This window comes from Heterodontus francisci, chromosome 35 (genome assembly GCF_036365525.1).
Source record: "Heterodontus francisci isolate sHetFra1 chromosome 35, sHetFra1.hap1, whole genome shotgun sequence".
In the NCBI taxonomy this organism is placed as follows: Eukaryota; Metazoa; Chordata; class Chondrichthyes; order Heterodontiformes; family Heterodontidae; genus Heterodontus; species Heterodontus francisci.
The window spans coordinates 25901742-25922525 of NC_090405.1; the positions used below are offsets into that span (position 1 = coordinate 25901742).

Below are 20784 nucleotides of genomic sequence, written 5' to 3' on the forward strand. Positions count from 1 at the left end.
CATTCCCTTCATCAACCTGCTCTGTTAGTTCATCAAAAAATGCAGTTAGATTAGTCAAGCATGAACTCCCATTTATAAATCCATGCTCACTCTACTTAATTAACTCGAACCTCTCCAAGTGACTGTTGATTTTTTACCCTGATTATTCTTTCTAAAACCTTACCCACCGCTGCTGTTAATCTAACTAGTCTGTAGTTACCCGGACTGTCCTTACACCCTTTCTTGAATAAGGGTGTCGCATTTGCCACTGTTTAATCCTCTGGCACCTCCCCCGTATCCAGGGAAGATTGGAAGATTATAGCAAGCCCTTCCGTTATCTGCATCCGCATTTCCTTTCGCAACCTGGGTTGTGAGCCATCCGGACCAGGTGATTTATCTTCCCTGAGCACAGCCAGCCTTTTTAGTACCTCCCTCTCCTAATTTGTACTCTCTCCATTGCCTCTACTTTCTTCACTTCAACTGATATTTTGTCAAATTCCACTTCCTTAGTGATCACTGATGCAAAGTACTCATTAAGTAGATTAACATTGCCCTGCACCTCTAAGCTTATATTATCCTTTTTGTCCCTAATAGGCCCGACTCAACCTCTTACTACCTCTTACTTATCATTTACATGCTGCTCGAAGATTTTTGGGTTTCCTTTCATGTTGACTGCCAGTCTATTCTCATAGAAATAGAGAATAAGCAAATATAGAAGAAGTAAGTATTTCCCATGCTTGATGAGGTGGAATTTTTTATGTTGTGGGTGGTAATGTCTTGGCCCACGAGTGTGGTGGAAGCAGAGACAATCAATGATTTGAAAAGGAAATTGGATGGATACTTGAAGGAAAGAAACTTGCAGGAGGAAAGGGATCGAGCTGGTGAGTGGAACTGACTAGATTGCTCCGGGGAGAGCCAGCATGGACGTGATAGGCCAAATGACCACCTTCTGTGTTGTTTCTCAAATTCAATCCACTGGTGCTTGGTAAATAATCTCAAAGTAAATTGTGCAACTGGAAAATCAGAACCAAGGCAAGGGACACATAAGGAAGCGAAATTGCTGAAACCCAGGATTGAACAAGGGACCTTTCGATCTTCAGTCTAACGCTCTCCAAACTGAGCTATTTCAGCCCTACCTTAACAATAGCTTGGTGTCCTTGTTTTGGAAGAAAATACATACATTCAAGTTTTCCAAAAAATTAAAGAACACAACATGTGAGTAATATTCCCCATTGCTTTCTCAGTACTGATGGATTGTGAAGCGGGAGACAGCCAGAAGTGCCACTGAGCCGCACAGACCCCGAGCTGAGAATGAAATGAGATCAAATTCAATCTTTCATAGTGAGATGCTGCTGAGAGGTAAGAGTCCTGAATCAAAGCGAGACTTGCTCATTTCAAACACTCCCTGTACTCTCTGCTCATGAAGCCTTAAAAAAGGGAAAAACAGAATGGCACTCAAACTCACAACCCTGCCATTAAAAGTCTCATATTCGACTGACAGAACTGTCACTTCTACTTGGTCTCTTATTGGATGGATGCAACTCCAATGCAGGGATGGCATTCAAATCCTCCCATGGGTCCACATGTCAGACTGAGTTCCATGTTGTAGACTCAAGCAAAGGAAATCTGCTCACTTCCAAAACTATCAGCGAATTGAAGCTGATCACAATCAACATCATCGGAGGTCAGAACTACCTGGTGAAAGGAGACACCCTGAAGAAGGATCCACAATTATTCAAAGGCATCGACAAAGTGAAAAACAAGAAAATCGATGAGTCAATGCAAGCCAAACAACAGAAACACTGAAGAATTCCATTCCATTCCAGTCCTGTTGTTTTTGGAGTCAGGTCACAATTACAGCAACAACTTTATATTCCCACTTGGCCATCTGTACATTTAGTTAATTGCAATTTTGTCAACAAGCTCTTTGAATCCAGTTGTCTGGTCCTCAAGCCAGCTCCGTATGGAAGTCAATTCCACCTTCTGCAAGGCTGAAACCAATAGATAACCTTAATCTAAAAATGCCAGCAGACCAGGGCTCGTCCGGGACTTGAACCCGGGATCTCTCGCATGTTAATTAACCATACTCCCTAAGGGAGAATCATACCCCTAGACCAACGAGCCACTGACAAGGCAGGCTTTATTAGCTGCTGTGGAATTTCACTGGAACCCCCCAGCCAATCATCCATTTTTTTTTCAGATCAAAGCAACATCCTGCAAATGCTGAAATAAAAACAGAAAGTGCTGGAAATGTTCAGCAGCTCTGGCAGCATCTGTGCTGTGAGAAACACAGTTAACGTTTCAGGGCACTCACCTTTTGTTTCAGCCATCCTTTCAGACTTCTTCTGTCCATCCAATCTCACTTTCTATTCTATCCACATTCTAACCATTCACTACGTTACTACATTTTTCATGAATTCCTCATTTCTTTTATTAATGACAATTTTGTATTTCTGGCCTTTGCTTCAGACACCACCACAAGTGGAATCGTGTCTCCATCTACCCAATCAAACCACTTCGCTGGATCCTCACATTGCAATGTTTCTTTAACCCTGACAGACTGTAGAGTTTCTGCTGCTTGATTGCAGTTCTTGCTTCCCGCCAGTAGATGTCACCTCACTCCAATACAGTGAAGTTTACAAATCTGAGAGAGACACAACAGGAAATAATTGTTCACATTATAGTGAATGTGTGGGATTTAGAAATACTAGGAGTGGAGACGAGTTATTATTGCACTCTGCTATTACATCATTTATAATGGACTCCAGCATTTTCCCCACGACTGATGTCAGGCTAACCGGTATATAATTCGCTGTTTTCTTTCTGCCTCTTTTTTTAAATAGCGGAGTTACATTAACTACCGTCCAATCCATTGGAACTGTTCCAGAGTCGATAGAATTTTGAAAAAAGACCAGAAATGCATCTGCTATTTCAAGGGCCACTTCCTTAATTACTCTGGGATGTAGATTATCAGGCCCTGGGGATTTATCGGCCTTCAATCCCATCAATTTCCCAAACATTCCCTACTAATACTGATTTCATACAGTTCCTCCTTCTCACTAGACCCTATGTTCCCCAACATTTCTGGGAGATAATTTGTATCCTCCTTTGTGAAGACAGATCCAAAGTATGTATTTAATTGGTCTGCCATTTCTTTGTTCCCCATTATAAATTCCCCCGTTTCTGACTGTAAGGGGCCCACATTTGTCTTCACTAATCTTTTTCTCTACACATATCTATGGAAGCTTTTACAGTCAGTTTTTATGTTCTTTGCTGGCTTACTCTCATACTCGATTTCCCCCTTCTTAATCAATCCTTTTGTCCTCCTCTGCTAAATTCCAAACTGCTCACAATCTTCAGGTTTGCTGCTTGTTCTGGCCATTTTATATTTCTCCTCCTTGGATCTAATACTTTCCTTAATTTCTTTTGTAAGCCACAGTTGAGCCACCCTTCCTGTTTTACTTTTGCACAGACAGGAATGAACAATTGTTGTAATTCATCCATGCGCTCTTTGAATGCGAACCATTGCCTATCCACTGTCAACCCTTTAAGTAACGTTCCCCAATCTATCATAGCCAACTCCCGCCTCATACCTTCATAGTTTTCTTGTTTAGATTCAGGACCCGAGTCTCGGAATCAACTCTCTCACTCTCCATCTTAATGAAGAATTTTATCATATTATGGGCGCACTTCCCCAAGGGACCCTACACAACAAGATTGTTAACTAATCCTTTCTCATTACACAATACCCAGTCCAGGATGGCCTGTTCTCTAGAGGTGTTTTACACCTCTATCAATTCTCCACTCAATCTCCTTTGATATAGGCAGAATAATCTTAGCTTTTCCAACCTAACCTTGTAACTAAAATCCCCCATCCCTGGATCCATTCTGGTAAATCGCCTCTGCGTCCTCTCAAGGACCCTCACATTCTTTCTAAAGTCTGCTGAGCAGAACTGGAAGCAACACTCCAATTGGGGCCTAACCAGAGTTTTATAATGGTTCAGCATAACTTCCCTGCTTTTGTACTCAATGCCTCTATTTATAAAGCCCAAGATCCCATATGCTTTGCAAACCACTCTCGCAATATGTCTTCCCACCTTCAAAGATTGATGCACATGAACCCCAAGTCCCTCTATTCCAGTACACTCTTTAGAACTGTGCCATTAAGTATATATTGCCTCTCCCTATTCCTTATGCCAAAATACATCACCTCACACTTGTCACTATTAAATTCCATCTGCCACCTGTCTGCCCATTCTGCTAGCCTATCACTGTCCTGTTGCAGGCAGTTCATATCATCCTCACTGTTTGCCGCTCCTCCAAGTTTGGTGTCATCGGGATATTTTGAGATTCTACTCTGTATTCCAAGATCCAAGTCAATTACCTTGAGCAGAAAAAGCAGTGGTTCTAGCACTGACCCTTGGGGAACACCACTGTCAACTATCCTCCAGTCTGACAAAGAACGATTTAATAAGACTCGCTGTTTTCTGTCCTTAAACCAATTTTCTATCCAATTGGACACTGACCCTCCTATACCACGAACCTCAATTTTGTTAACCGCCCTTTTATGTGGTACCTTGTCAAACGCTTCCTTAAAATCCATATAAACAACATCCACTGCATTCCCTTCATCAACCTGCTCTGTTAGTTCATCAGAAAATGCAGTTAGATTAGTCAAGCATGAACTCCCATTTATAAATCCATGCTCACTCTCCTTAATTAACTCGAACCTCTCCAAGTGACTGTTGATTTTTTACCCTGATTATTCTTTCTAAAACCTTCCCCACCGCTGCTGTTAATCTAACTAGCCTGTAGTTACCCGGACTGTCCTTACACCCTTTCTTGAATAAGGGTGTCGCATTTGCCACTGTTTAATCCTCTGGCACCTCCCCCGTATCCAGGGAAGATTGGAAGATTATAGCAAGCCCTTCCGTTATCTGCATCCGCATTTCCTTTCGCAACCTGGGATGTGAGCCATCCGGACCAGGTGATTTATCTTCCCTGAGCACAGCCAGCCTTTTTAGTACCTCCCTCTCCTAATTTGTACTCTCTCCATTGTCTCTACTCTCTTCACTTCGACTGATATTTTGTCAAATTCCACTTCCTTAGTGATCACTGATACAAAGTACTCATTAAGTAGATTAACATTGCCCTGCACCTCTAAGCTTATATTATCCTTTTTGTCCCTAATAGGCCCGACTCAACCTCTTACTACCCACTTATCATTTACATGCTGCTCGAAGATTTTTGGGTTTCCTTTCATGTTGACTGCCAGTCTATTCTCATAGAAATAGAGAATAAGCAAATATTGAAGATGTAAGTATTTCCCATCCTTGATGAGGTGGAATGTTTTATGCTGTGGTTAGTAATGACTTGGCCCACGAGTGTGGTGGAAGCAGAGACAATCAATGATTTGAAAAGGAAATTGGATGGATACTTGAAGGAAAGAAACTTGCAGGAGGAAAGGGATCGAGCTGGTGAGTAGAACTGACTAGATTGCTCCGGGGAGAGCCAGCATGGACGTGATAGGCCAAACGACCACCTTCTATGTTGTAAATGACTCTGTGTTGTTTCTCAAATTCAATCCACTGGTGCTTGGGAAATAATCTCAAAGTAAATTGTGCAACCAGAAAATCAGAACCAAGGCAAGGGACGCATAAGGAAGCAAAATTGCTGAAACCCGGGATTGAATCAGGGACCTTTAGATCTTCACTCTAACGCTCTCCCAACTGAGTTTTTCAGCCCTACATTAACAGTGGCTTGGTGTCCTTGTTTTGGAAGAAAATACATACATTCAAGTTTTCCAAAAAATTAAAGAACACAACATGTGAGTAATATTCCCCATTGCTTTCTCAGTACTGATGGATTGTGAAGCGGGAGACAGCCAGAAGTGCCACTGAGCCGCACAGACCCCGAGCTGAGAATGAAATGAGATCAAATTCAATCTTTCATAGTGAGATGCTGCTGAGAGGTAAGAGTCCTGAATCAAAGCGAGACTTGCTCATTTCAAACACTCCCTGTACTCTCTGCTCATGAAGCCTTAAAAAAGGGAAAAACAGAATGGCACTCAAACTCATAACCCTGTCATTAAAAGTCTCATGTTCGACTGACAGAACTGTCACTTCTACTCGGTCTCTTATTGGATGGATGCAACTCCAACGCAGGGGTGGCATTCAAATCCTCCCATGGGTCCACATGTCAGACTGAGTTCCATGTTCTAGACTCAAGCAAAGGAAATCTGCTCATTTCCAAAACTATCAGCGAATTGAAGCTGATTACAATCAACATCATCAGAGGTCAGAACTACCTGGTGAAAGAAGACACCCTGAAGAAGGATCCACAATTATTCAAAGACATCGACAAAGTGAAAAACAAGAAAATCGATGAGTCAATGCAAGCCAAACAACAGAAACACTGAAGAATTCCAGTCCAGAACCCAGTCCTGTTGTTTTTGGAGTCAGGTCACAATTACAGCAACAACTTTATATTCCCACTTGGCTATCTGTACATTTAGTTAATTACAATTTTGTCGACAAGCTCTTTGAATCCAGTTGTCTGGTCCTCAAGCCAGCTCCGGATGGAAGTCAATTCCACCTTCTGCAAGCCTGAAACCAATAGATAACCTTAATCTAAAAATGCCAGCAGACCAGGGCTCGTCCGGGACTTGAACCCGGGATTTCTCGCATGTTAATTAACCATACTCCATAAGCGAGAATCATACCCCTAGACCTATGAGCCACTGACAGGTCAGGCTCTATTAGCTGCTGTGGAATTTCACTGGAACCCCCCAGCCAATCATCCATTTTTTTTCAGATCAAAGTAACATCCTGCAAATGCTGAAATAAAAACAGAAAGTGCTGGAAATGTTCAGCAGCTCTGGCAGCATCTGTGCTGTGAGAAACACAGTTAACGTTTCTGGGCACTCACCTTTTGTTTCAGCCATCCTTTCAGACTGCTTCTGTCCATCCAATCTCACTTTCTATTCTATCCACATTCTAACCATTCACTACGTTACTACATTTTTCATGAATTCCTCATTTCTTTTATTAATGACAATTTTGTATTTCTGGCCTTTGCTTCAGACACCACCACAAGTGGAATCATGTCTCCATCTACCCAATCAAACCACTTCGCTGTATCCTCACATTGCAATGTTTCTTTAACCCTGACAGACTGTGGAGTTTCTGCTGCTTAATTGTAGTTCTTGCTTCCCGCCAGTAGATGTCACCTCACTCCAATACAGTGAAGTTTACAAATCTGAGAGAGACACAACAGGAAATAATTGTTCACATTATAGTGAATGTGTGGGATTTAGAAATACTAGGAGTGGAGACGAGTTATTATTGCACTCTGCTATTACATCTTTTATAATGGACTCCAGCATTTTCCCCACGACTGATGTCAGGCTAACCGGTATATAATTCGCTGTTTTCTTTCTGCCTCTTTTTTTAAATAGTGGAGTTACATTAACTACCATCCAATCCATTGGAACTGTTCCAGAGTCTATAGAATTTTGAAAAAAGACCAGAAATGCATCTGCTATCTCAAGGGCCACTTCCTTAAGTACTCTGGGATGTAGATTATCAGGCCCTGGGGATTTATCGGCCTTCAATCCCATCAATTTCCCAAACATTCCCAACTAATACTGATTTCATACAGTTCCTCCTTCTCACTAGACCCTATGTTCCCCAACATTTCTGGGAGATAATTTGTATCCTCCTTTGTGAAGACAGATCCAAAGTATGTATTTAATTGGTCTGTCATTTCTTGGTTCCCCATTATAAATTCCCCCGTTTCTGACTGGAAGGGACCCACATTTGTCTTCACTACTCTTTTTCTCTTCACATATCTATAGAAGCTTTTTCAGTCAATTTTGATGTTCTCTGCAAGCTTATTTCCACTTGTTAATCAATCCCTTTGTCCTCCTCTGCTAAATTCCAAACTGCTCACAATCTTCAGGTTTGCTGCTTGTTCTGGCCATTTTATATTTCTCCTCCTTGGATCTAATACTTCCCTTAATTTCTTTTGTAAGCCACAGTTGAGCCACTATTCCTGTTTTACTTTTGCACAGACAGGAATGAACAATTGTTGTAATTCATCCATGCGCTCTTTAAATGCTAGCCATTGCCTATCCACTGTCAACCCTTTAAGTAACGTTCCCCAATCTAACATAGCCAACTCCCGCCTCATACCTTCATAGCTTCCTTTGTTTAGATTCAAGACCCGAGTCTCGGAATCAACTCTCTCACTCTCCATCTTAATGAAGAAGTTTATCATATTATGGGCGCACTTCCCCAAGGGACCCCACACAACAAGATTGTTAACTAATCCTTTCTCATTACACAATACCCAGTCCAGGATGGCCTGTTCTCTAGAGGTGTTATACACCTCTATCAATTCTCCACTCAATCTCATTTGATATAGGCAGAATAATCCTAGCTTTTCCAACCTAACCTTGTAACTAAAATCCCCCATCCCTGGATCCATTCTGGTAAATCGCCTCTTCGTCCTCTCAAGGACCCTCACATTCTTTCTAAAGTCTGCTGAGCAGAACTGAAAGCAACACTCCAATTGGGGCCTAACCAGAGTTTTATAATGGTTCAGCATAACTTCCCTGCTTTTGTACTCAATGCCTCTATTTATAAAGCCCAAGATCCCATATGCTTTGCAAACCACTCTCGCAATATGTCTTCCCACCTTCAAAGATTGATGCACATGAACCCCAAGTCCCTCTATTCCAGTACACTCTTTAGAACTGTGCCATTAAGTATATATTGCCTCTCCCTATTCCTTATGCCAAAATACATCACCTCACACTTGTCACTATTAAATTCCATCTGCCACCTGTCTGCCCATTCTGCCAGCCTGTCACTGTCCTGTTGCAGGCAGTTCATATCATCCTCACTGTTTGCCACTCCTCCAAGTTTGTTGTCATCGGGATATTTTGAGATTCTACTCTGTATTCCAAGATCAAAATCATTTATCTTGAGCAAAAAAAGCAGTGGTTCTAGCACTGACCCTTGGGGAACACCACTGTCGACTATCCTCCAGTCTGATAAAGAACCATTTCATAAGACTCGCTGTTTTCTGTCCTTAAACCAATTTTCTATCCAATTGGACACTGACCCTCCTATACCACGAACCTCAATTTTGTTAACCGCCCTTTTATGTGGTACCTTGTCAAACGCTTCCTTAAAATCCATATAAACAACATCCACTGCATTCCCTTCATCAACCTGCTCTGTTAGTTCATCAACAAATGCAGTTAGATTAGTCAAGCATGAACTCCCATTTATAAATCCATGCTCACTCTCCTTAATTAACTCGAACCTCTCCAAGTGACTGTTGATTTTTTACCCTGATTATTCTTTCTAAAACCTTACCCACCGCTGCTGTTAATCTAACTAGCCTGTAGTTACCCGGACTGTCCTTACACCCTTTCTTGAATAAGGGTGTCGCATTTGCCACTGTTTAATCCTCTGGCACCTCCCCCGTATCCAGGGAAGATTGGAAGATTATTGCAAGCCCTTCCGTTATCTGCATCCGCATTTCCTTTCGCAACCTGGGATGTGAGCCATCCGGACCAGGTGATTTATCTTCCCTAAGCACAGCCAGCCTTTTTAGTACCTCCCTCTCCTAATTTGTACCCTCTCCATTGACTCTACTCTCTTCACTTCGACTGATATTTTGTCAAATTCCACTTCCTTAGTGATCACTGATGCAAAGTACTCATTAAGTAGATTAACATTGCCCTGCACCTCTAAGCTTATATTATCCTTTTTGTCCCTAATAGGCCCGACTCAACCTCTTACTACCCACTTATCATTTACATGCTGCTCGAAGATTTTTGGGTTTCCTTTCATGTTGACAGCCAGTCTATTCTCATAGAAATAGAGAATAAGCAAATATAGAAGATGTAAGTATTTCCCATCCTTGATGAGGTGGAATTTTTTATGTTGTGGGTGGTAATGTCTTGGCCCACGAGTGTGGTGGAAGCAGAGACAATCAATGATTTGAAAAGGAAATTGGATGGATACTTGAAGGAAAGAAACTTGCAGGAGGAAAGGGATCGAGCTGGTGAGTGGAACTGACTAGATTGCTCCGGGGAGAGCCAGCATGGACGTGATAGGCCAAATGACCACCTTCTATGTTGTAAATGATTCTGTGTTGTTTCTCAAATTCAATCCACTGGTGCTTGGTAAATAATCTCAAAGTAAATTGTGCAACTGGAAAATCAGAACCAAGGCAAGGGACACATAAGGAAGCGAAATTGCTGAAACCCGGGATTAAACCAGGGACCTTTAGATCTTCAGTCTAACGCTCTCCCAACTGAGCTATTTCAGCCCGACATTAACAGTGGCTTGGTGTCCTTGTTTTGGAAGAAAATACATACATTCAAGTTTTCCAAAATATTAAAGAACACAACATGTGAGTAATATTCCCCATTGCTTTCTCAGTACTGATGGATTGTGAAGCAGGAGACAGCCAGAAGTGCCACTGAGCCGCACAGACCCCGAGCTGAGAATGAAATGAGATCAAATTCAATCTTTCATAGTGAGATGCTGCTGAGAGGTAAGAGTCCTGAATCAAAGCGAGACTTGCTCATTTCAAACACTCCCTGTACTCTCTGCTCATGAAGCCTTAAAAAAGGGAAAAACAGAATGGCACTCAAACTCACAACCCTGCCATTAAAAGTCTCATATTCGACTGACAGAACTGTCACTTCTACTCGGTCTCTTATTGGATGGATGCAACTCCAACGCAGGGATGACATTCAAATCCTCCCATGGGTCCACATGTCAGACTGAGTTCCATGTTGTAGACTCAAGCAAAAGAAATCTGCTCACTTCCAAAACTATCAGCGAATTGAAGCTGATTACAATCAACATCATCGGAGGTCAGAACTACCTGGTGAAAGGAGACACCCTGAAGAAGGATCCACAATTATTCAAAGGCATCGACAAAGTGAAAAACAAGAAAATCGATGAGTCAATGCAAGCCAAACAACAGAAACACTGAAGAATTCCATTGCATTCCAGTCCAGAACCCAGTCCTGTTGTTTTTGGAGTCAGGTCACAATTACAGCAACAACTTTATATTCCCACTTGGCTGTCTGTACATTTAGTTAATTGCAATTTTGTCAACAAGCTCTTTGAATCCAGTTGTCTGGTCCTCAAGCCAGCTCCGTATGGAAGTCAATTCCACCTTCTGCAAGGCTGAAACCAATAGATAACCTTAATCTAAAGATGCCAGCAGACCAGGGCTCGTCCGGGATTTGAACCCGGGATCTCTCGCATGTTAATTAACCATACTCCCTAAGCGAGAATCATACCCCTAGACCAACGAGCCACTGACAGGTCAAGCTTTATTAGCTGCTGTGGAATTTCACTGGAACCCCCCAGCCAATCATCCATTTTTTTTCAGATCAAAGCAACATCCTGCAAATGCTGAAATAAAAACAGAAAGTGCTGGAAATGTTCAGCAGCTCTGGCAGCATCTGTGCTGTGAGAAACACAGTTAATGTTTCAGGGCACTCACCTTTTGTTTCAGCCATCCTTTCAGACTGCTTCTGTCCATCCAATCTCACTTTCTATTCTATCCACATTCTAACCATTCACTACGTTACTACATTTTTCATGAATTCCTCATTTCTTTTATTAATGACAATTTTGTATTTCTAGCCTTTGCTTCAGACACCACCACAAGTGGAATCATGTCTCCATCTACCCAATCAAACCACTTCGCTGTATCCTCACATTGCAATGTTTCTTTAACCCTGACAGACTGTGGAGTTTCTGCTGCTTGATTGCAGTTCTTGCTTCCCGCCAGTAGATGTCACCTCACTCCAATACAGTGAAGTTTACAAATCTGAGAGAGACACAACAGGAAATAATTGTTCACATTATAGTGAATGTGTGGGATTTAGAAATACTAGGAGTGGAGACGAGTTATTATTGCACTCTGCTATTACATCTTTTATAATGGACTCCAGCATTTTCCCCACGACTGATGTCAGGCTAACCGGTATATAATTCGCTGTTTTCTTTCTGCCTCTTTTTTTAAATAGCGGAGTTACATTAACTACCGTCCAATCCATTGGAACTGTTCCAGAGTCGATAGAATTTTGAAAAAAGACCAGAAATGCATCTGCTATTTCAAGGGCCACTTCCTTAATTACTCTGGGATGTAGATTATCAGGCCCTGGGGATTTATCGGCCTTCAATCCCATCAATTTCCCAAACATTCCCTACTAATACTGATTTCATACAGTTCCTCCTTCTCACTAGACCCTATGTTCCCCATCATTTCTGGGAGATAATTTGTATCCTCCTTTGTGAAGACAGATCCAAAGTATGTATTTAATTGGTCTGCCATTTCTTTGTTCCCCATTATAAATTCCCCCGTTTCTGACTGTAAGGGGCCCACATTTGTCTTCACTAATCTTTTTCTCTACACATATCTATAGAAGCTTTTACAGTCAGTTTTTATGTTCTTTGCTAGCTTACTCTCATACTCTATTTCCCCCTTCTTAATCAATCCTTTTGTCCTCCTCTGCTAAATTCCAAACTGCTCACAATCTTCAGGTTTGCTGCTTGTTCTGACCATTTTATATTTCTCCTCCTTGGATCTAATACTTTCCTTAATTTCTTTTGTAAGCCACAGTTGAGCCACCCTTCCTGTTTTACTTTTGCACAGACAGGAATGAACAATTGTTGTAGTTCATCCGTGCGCTCTTTAAATGCTAGCCATTGCCTATCCACTGTCAACCCTTTAAGTAACGTTCCCCAATCTATCATAGCCAACTCCCGCCTCATACCTTCATAGTTTCCTTTATTTAGATTCAGGACCCGAGTCTCGGAATCAACTCTCTCACAATCCATCTTAATGAAGAATTTTATCATATTATGGGTGCACTTCCCCAAGGGACCCCACACAACAAGATTGTTAACTAATCCTTTCTCATTACACAATACCCAGTCCAGGATGGCCTGTTCTCTAGAGGTGTTATACACCTCTATCAATTCTCCACTAATCTCCTTTGATATAGGCAGAATAATCCTAGCTTTTCCAACCTAACCTTGTAACTAAAATCCCCCATCCCTGGATCCATTCTGGTAAATCGCCTCTGCGTCCTCTCAAGGACCCTCACATTCTTTCTAAAGTCTGCTGAGCAGAACTGGAAGCAACACTCCAATTGGGGCCTAACCAGAGTTTTATAATGGTTCAGCATAACTTCCCTGCTTTTGTACTCAATGCCTCTATTTATAAAGCCCAAGATCCCATATGCTTTGCGAACCACTCTCGCAATATGACTTGCCACCTTCAAAGATTGATGCACATGAACCCCAAGTCCCTCTATTCCAGCACACTCTTTAGAACTGTGCCATTAAGTATATATTGCCTCTCCCTATTCCTTATGCCAAAATACATCACCTCACACTTGTCACTATTAAATTCCATCTGCCACCTGTCTGCCCATTCTGCTAGCCTATCACTGTCCTGTTGCAGGCAGTTCATATCATCCTCACTGTTTGCCGCTCCTCCAAGTTTGGTGTCATCGGCATATTTTGAGATTCTACTCTGTATTCCAAGATCCAAGTCAATTACCTTGAGCAAAAAAAGCAGTGGTTCTAGCACTGACCCTTGGGGAACACCACTGTCGACTATCCTCCAGTCTGACAAAGAACCATTTAATAAGACTCGCTGTTTTCTGTCCTTAAACCAATTTTCTATCCAATTGGACACTGACCCTCCTATACCACGAACCTCAATTTTGTTAACCGCCCTTTTATGTGGTACCTTGTCAAACGCTTCCTTAAAATCCATATAAACAACATCCACTGCATTCCCTTCATCAACCTGCTCTGTTAGTTCATCAAAAAATGCAGTTAGATTAGTCAAGCATGAACTCCCATTTATAAATCCATGCTCACTCTCCTTAATTAACTCGAACCTCTCCAAGTGACTGTTGATTTTTTACCCTGATTATTCTTTCTAAAACCTTACCCACCGCTGCTGTTAATCTAACTAGCCTGTAGTTACCCGGACTGTCCTTACACCCTTTCTTGAATAAGGGTGTCGCAGTTGCCACTGTTTAATCCTCTGGCACCTCCCCCGTATCCAGGGAAGATTGGAAGATTATAGCAAGCCCTTCCGTTATCTGCATCTGCATTTCCTTTCGCAACCTGGGATGTGAGCCATCCGGACCAGGTGATTTATCTTCCCTAAGCACAGCCAGTCTTTTTAGTACCTCCCTCTCCTAATTTGTACTCTCTCCATTGCCTCTACTTTCTTCACTTCAACTGATATTTTGTCAAATTCCACTTCCTTAGTGATCACTGATGCAAAGTACTCATTAAGTAGATTAACATTGCCCTGCACCTCTAAGCTTATATTATCCTTTTTGTCCCTAATAGGCCCGACTCAACCTCTTACTACCCACTTATCATTTACATGCTGCTCGAAGATTTTTGGGTTTCCTTTCATGTTGACTGCCAGTCTATTCTCATAGAAATAGAGAATAAGCAAATATAGAAGATGTAAGTATTTCCCATCCTTGATGAGGTGGAATTTTTTATGTTGTGGGTGGTAATGTCTTGGCCCACGAGTGTGGTGGAAGCAGAGACAATCAATGATTTGAAAAGGAAATTGGATGGATACTTGAAGGAAAGAAACTTGCAGGAGGAAAGGGATCGAGCTGGTGAGTAGAACTGACTAGATTGCTCCGGGGAGAGCCAGCATGGACGTGATAGGCCAAATGACCACCTTCTATGTTGTAAATGACTCTGTGTTGTTTCTCAAATTCAATCCACTGGTGCTTGGTAAATAATCTCAAAGTAAATTGTGCAACTGGAAAATCAGAACCAAGGCAAGGGACACATAAGGAAGCAAAATTGCTGAAACCCGGGATTGAACCAGGGACCTTTAGATCTTCAGTCTAACACTCTCCCAACTGAGCTATTTCAGCTCTACATTAACAATGGATTGGTGTCCTTGTTTTGGAAGAAAATACATACATTCAAGTTTTCCAAAAAATTAAAGAACACAACATGTGAGTAATATTCCCCATTGCTTTCTCAGTACTGATGGATTGTGAAGCGGGAGACAGCCAGAAGTGCCACTGAGCCGCACAGACCCCGAGCTGAGAATGAAATGAGATCAAATTCAATCTTTCATAGTGAGATGCTGCTGAGAGGTAAGAGTCCTGAATCAAAGCGAGACTTGCTCATTTCAAACACTCCCTGTACTCTCTGCTCATGAAGCCTTAAAAAAGGGAAAAACAGAATGGCACTCAAACTCACAACCCTGCCATTAAAAGTCTCATATTCGACTGACAGAACTGTCACTTCTACTCGGTCTCTTATTGGATGGATGCAACTCCAACGCAGGGATGACATTCAAATCCTCCCATGGGTCCACATGTCAGACTGAGTTCCATGTTGTAGACTCAAGCAAAGGAAATCTGCTCACTTCCAAAACTATCAGCGAATTGAAGCTGATTACAATCAACATCATCGGAGGTCAGAACTACCTGGTGAAAGGAGACACCCTGAAGAAGGATCCACAATTATTCAAAGGCATCGACAAAGTGAAAAACAAGAAAATCGATGAGTCAATGCAAGCCAAACAACAGAAACACTGAAGAATTCCATTGCATTCCAGTCCAGAACCCAGTCCTGTTGTTTTTGGAGTCAGGTCACAATTACAGCAACAACTTTATATTCCCACTTGGCGATCTGTACATTTAGTTAATTGCAATTTTGTCGACAAGCTCTTTGAATCCAGTTGTCTGGTCCTCAAGCCAGCACCGTATGGAAGTCAATTCCACCTTCTGCAAGGCTGAAACCAATAGATAACCTTAATCTAAAAATGCCAGCAGACCAGGGCTCGTCCGGGATTTGAACCCGGGATCTCTCGCATGTTAATTAACCATACTCCCTAAGCGAGAATCATACCCCTAGACCAACAAGCCACTGACAGGTCAAGCTTTATTAGCTGCTGTGGAATTTCACTGGAACCCCCCAGCCAATCATCCATTTTTTTTCAGATCAAAGCAACATCCTGCAAATGCTGAAATAAAAACAGAAAGTGCTGGAAATGTTCAGCAGCTCTGGCAGCATCTGTGCTGTGAGAAACACAGTTAATGTTTCAGGGCACTCACCTTTTGTTTCAGCCATCCTTTCAGACTGCTTCTGTCCATCCAATCTCACTTTCTATTCTATCCACATTCTAACCATTCACTACGTTACTACATTTTTCATGAATTCCTCATTTCTTTTATTGATGACAATTTTGTATTTCTAGCCTTTGCTTCAGACACCACCACAAGTGGAATCATGTCTCCATCTACCCAATCAAACCACTTCGCTGTATCCTCACATTGCAATGTTTCTTTAACCCTGACAGACTGTGGAGTTTCTGCTGCTTGATTGCAGTTCTTGCTTCCCGCCAGTAGATGTCACCTCACTCCAATACAGTGAAGTTTACAAATCTGAGAGAGACACAACAGGAAATAATTCGTCACATTATAGTGAATATGTGGGATTTAGAAATACTAGGAGTGGAGACGAGTTATTATTGCACTCTGCTATTACATCTTTTATAATGGACTCCAGCATTTTCCCCACGACTGATGTCAGGCTAACCGGTATATAATTCGCTGTTTTCTTTCTGCCTCTTTTTTTAAATAGCGGAGTTACATTAACTACCGTCCAATCCATTGGAACTGTTCCAGAGTCGATAGAATTTTGAAAAAAGACCAGAAATGCATCTGCTATTTCAAGGGCCACTTCCTTAATTACTCTGGGATGTAGATTATCAGGCCCTGGGGATTTATCGGCCTTCAATCCCATCAATTTCCCAAACATTCCCTACTAATACTGATTTCATACAGTTCCTCCTTCTCACTAGACCCTATGTTCCCCAACATTTCTGGGAGATAATTTGTATCCTCCTTTGTGAAGACAGATCCAAAGTATGTATTTAATTGGTCTGCCATTTCTTTGTTCCCCATTATAAATTCCCCCGTTTCTGACTGTAAGGGGCCCACATTTGTCTTCACTAATCTTTTTCTCTACACATATCTATAGAAGCTTTTACAGTCAGTTTTTATGTTCTTTGCTAGCTTACTCTCATACTCTATTTCCCCCTTCTTAATCAATCCTTTTGTCCTCCTCTGCTAAATTCCAAACTGCTCACAATCTTCAGGTTTGCTGCTTGTTCTGACCATTTTATATTTCTCCTCCTTGGATCCAATACTTTCCTTAATTTCTTTTGTAAACCACAGTTGAGCCACCCTTCCTGTTTTACTTTTGCACAGACAGGAATGAACAATTGTTGTAATTCATCCGTGCGCTCTTTAAATGCTAGCCATTGCCTATCCACTGTCAACCCTTTAAGTAACGTTCCCCAATCTATCATAGCCAACTCCCGCCTCATACCTTCATAGTTTCCTTTATTTAGATTCAGGACCCGAGTCTCGGAATCAACTCTCTCACAATCCATCTTAATGAAGAATTTTATCATATTATGGGCGCACTTCCCCAAGGGACGCCACACAACAAGATTGTTAACTAATCCTTTCTCATTACACAATACCCAGTCCAGGATGGCCTGTTCTCTAGAGGTGTTATACACCTCTATCAATTCTCCACTAATCTCCTTTGATATAGGCAGAATAATCCTAGCTTTTCCAACCTAACCTTGTAACTAAAATCCCCCATCCCTGGATCCATTCTGGTAAATCGCCTCTGCGTCCTCTCAAGGACCCTCACATTCTTTCTAAAGTCTGCTGAGCAGAACTGGAAGCAACACTCCAATTGGGGCCTAACCAGAGTTTTATAATGGTTCAGCATAACTTCCCTGCTTTTGTACTCAATGCCTCTATTTATAAAGCCCAAGATCCCATATGCTTTGCAAACCACTCTCGCAATATGTCTTCCCACCTTCAAAGACTGATGCACATGAACCCCAAGTCCCTCTATTCCAGCACACTCTTTAGAACTGTGCCATTAAGTATATATTGCCTCTCCCTATTCCTTATGCCAAAATACATCACCTCGCACTTGTCACTATTAAATTCCATCTGCCACCTGTCTGCCCATTCTGCTAGCCTATCACTGTCCTGTTGCAGGCAGTTCATATCATCCTCACTGTTTGCCGCTCCTCCAAGTTTGGTGTCATCGGCATATTTTGAGATTCTACTCTGTATTCCAAGATCCAAGTCAATTACCTTGAGCAAAAAAAGCAGTGGTTCTAGCACTGACCCTTGGGGAACACGACTGTCGACTATCCTCCAGTCTGACAAAGAACCATTTAATAAGACTCGCTGTTTTCTGTCCTTAAACCAATTTTCTATCCAATTGGACACTGACCCTCCTATACCACGAACCTCAATTTTGTTAACCGCCCTTTTATGTGGTACCTTGTCAAACGCTTCCTTAAAATCCATATAAACAACATCCACTGCATTCCCTTCATCAACCTGCTCTGTTAGTTCATCAAAAAATGCAGTTAGATTAGTCAAGCATGAACTCCCATTTATAAATCCATGCTCACTCTCCTTAATTAACTCGAACCTCTCCAAGTGACTGTTGATTTTTTACCCTGATTATTCTTTCTAAAACCTTACCCACCGCTGCTGTTAATCTAACTAGCCTGTAGTTACCCGGACTGTCCTTACACCCTTTCTTGAATAAGGGTGTCGCATTTGCCACTGTTTAATCCTTTGGCACCTCCCCCGTATCCAGGGAAGATTGGAAGATTATAGCAAGCCCTTCCGTTATCTGCATCCGCATTTCCTTTCGCAACCTGGGATGTGAGCCATCCGGACCAGGTGATTTATCTTCCCTAAGCACAGCCAGTCTTTTTAGTACCTCCCTCTCCTAATTTGTACTCTCTCCATTGCCTCTACTTTCTTCACTTCAACTGATATTTTGTCAAATTCCACTTCCTTAGTGATCACTGATGCAAAGTACTCATTAAGTAGATTAACATTGCCCTGCACCTCTAAGCTTATATTATCCTTTTTGTCCCTAATAGGCCCGACTCAACCTCTTACTACCCACTTATCATTTACATGCTGCTCGAAGATTTTTGGGTTTCCTTTCATGTTGACTGCCAGTCTATTCTCATAGAAATAGAGAATAAGCAAATATAGAAGATGTAAGTATTTCCCATCCTTGATGAGGTGGAATTTTTTATGTTGTGGGTGGTAATGTCTTGGCCCACGAGTGTGGTGGAAGCAGAGACAATCAATGATTTGAAAAGGAAATTGGATGGATACTTGAAGGAAAGAAACTTGCAGGAGGAAAGGGATCGAGCTGGTGAGTGGAACTGACTAGATTGCTCCGGGGAGAGCCAGCATGGACGTGATAGGCCAAATGACCACCTTCTATGTTGTAAATGACTCTGTGTTGTTTCTCAAATTCAATCCACTGGTGCTTGGTAAATAATCTCAAAGTAAATTGTGCAACTGGAAAATCAGAACCAAGGCAAGGGACACATAAGGAAGCGAAATTGCTGAAACCCAGGATTGAACCAGGGACCTTTAGATCTTCAGTCTAACGCTCTCCCAACTGAGCTATTTCAGCTCTACATTAACAATGGATTGGTGTCCTTGTTTTGGAAGAAAATACATACATTCAAGCTTTCCAAAAAATTAAAGAACACAACATGTGAGTAATATTCCCCATTGCTTTCTCAGTACTGATGGATTGTGAAGCGGGAGACAGCCAGAAGTGCCACTGAGCCGCACAGACCCCGAGCTGAGAATGAAATGAGATCAAATTCAATCTTTCATAGTGAGATGCTGCTGAGAGGTAAGAGTCCTGAATCAAAGCGAGACTTGCTCATTTCAAACACTCCCTGTACTCTCTGCTCATGAAGCCTTAAAAAAGGGAAAAACAGAATGGCACTCAAACTCACAACCCTGCCATTAAAAGTCTCATATTCGACTGACAGAACTGTCACTTCTACTCGGTCTCTTATTGGATGGATGCAACTCCAACGCAGAGATGGCATTCAAATCCTCCCATGGGTCCACATGTCAGACTGAGTTCCATGTTGTAGACTCAAGCAAAGGAAATCTGCTCACTTCCAAAACTATCAGCGAATTGAAGCTGATTACAATCAACATCATCGGAGGTCAGAACTACCTGGTGAAAGAAGACACCCTGAAGAAGGATTCACAATTATTCAAAGGCATCGACAAAGTGAAAAACAAGAAAATCGATGAGTCAATGCAAGCCAAACAACAGAAACACTGAAGAATTCCATTCCATTCCAGTCCAGATGTTTTTGGAGTCAGGTCACAATTACAGCAACAACTTTATATTCCCACTTGGCTATCTGTACATTTAGTTAATTGCTATTTTGTCGACAAGCTCTTTGAATCCAGTTGTCTGGTCCTCAAGCCAGCTCCGCATGGAAGTCAATTCCACCTTCTGCAAGGCTGAAACCAATAGATAACCTTAATCTAAAAATGCCAGCAGACCAGGGCTCGTCGGGGACTTGAACCCGGGATCTCTCGCATGTTAATTAACCATACTCCCTAAGCAAGAATCATACCCCTAGACCAACGAGCCACTGATAGATCAGGCTTTATTAGCTGCTGTGGAATTTCACTGGAACCCCCCAGCCAATCATCCATTTTTTTTCAGATCAAAGCAACATCCTGCAAATGCTGAAATAAAAACAGAAAGTGCTGGAAATGTTCAGCAGCTCTGGCAGCATCTGTGCTGTGAGAAACACAGTTAACGTTTCAGGGCACTCACCTTTTGTTTCAGCCATCCTTTCAGACTGCTT

The 20784-nt window shown here is 41.9% G+C and overlaps 5 non-coding genes across 5 annotated transcripts; all 5 read right to left on the reverse strand.

The window, feature by feature from the left end:
- Window positions 1–10250: 10250 nt before the first annotated feature.
- On the reverse strand, window positions 10251–10323 carry trnaf-gaa (transfer RNA phenylalanine (anticodon GAA)). Its single transcript has one exon. It is a non-coding gene; the product is annotated as a tRNA-Phe (tRNA).
- A 916-nt stretch (window positions 10324–11239) lies between these two features.
- Window positions 11240–11328, reverse strand: trnap-agg (transfer RNA proline (anticodon AGG)). The gene is given in 2 exon segments: window positions 11240–11275; window positions 11293–11328. It is a non-coding gene; the product is annotated as a tRNA-Pro (tRNA).
- Window positions 11329–14874: 3546 nt separating this feature from the next.
- trnaf-gaa (transfer RNA phenylalanine (anticodon GAA)) lies at window positions 14875–14947 on the reverse strand. The gene has a single exon. It is a non-coding gene; the product is annotated as a tRNA-Phe (tRNA).
- Window positions 14948–15863: 916 nt separating this feature from the next.
- On the reverse strand, window positions 15864–15952 carry trnap-agg (transfer RNA proline (anticodon AGG)). Its single transcript is given in 2 exon segments — window positions 15864–15899; window positions 15917–15952. It is a non-coding gene; the product is annotated as a tRNA-Pro (tRNA).
- A 3546-nt stretch (window positions 15953–19498) lies between these two features.
- Window positions 19499–19571, reverse strand: trnaf-gaa (transfer RNA phenylalanine (anticodon GAA)). Its single transcript has one exon. It is a non-coding gene; the product is annotated as a tRNA-Phe (tRNA).
- Window positions 19572–20784: the final 1213 nt, after the last annotated feature.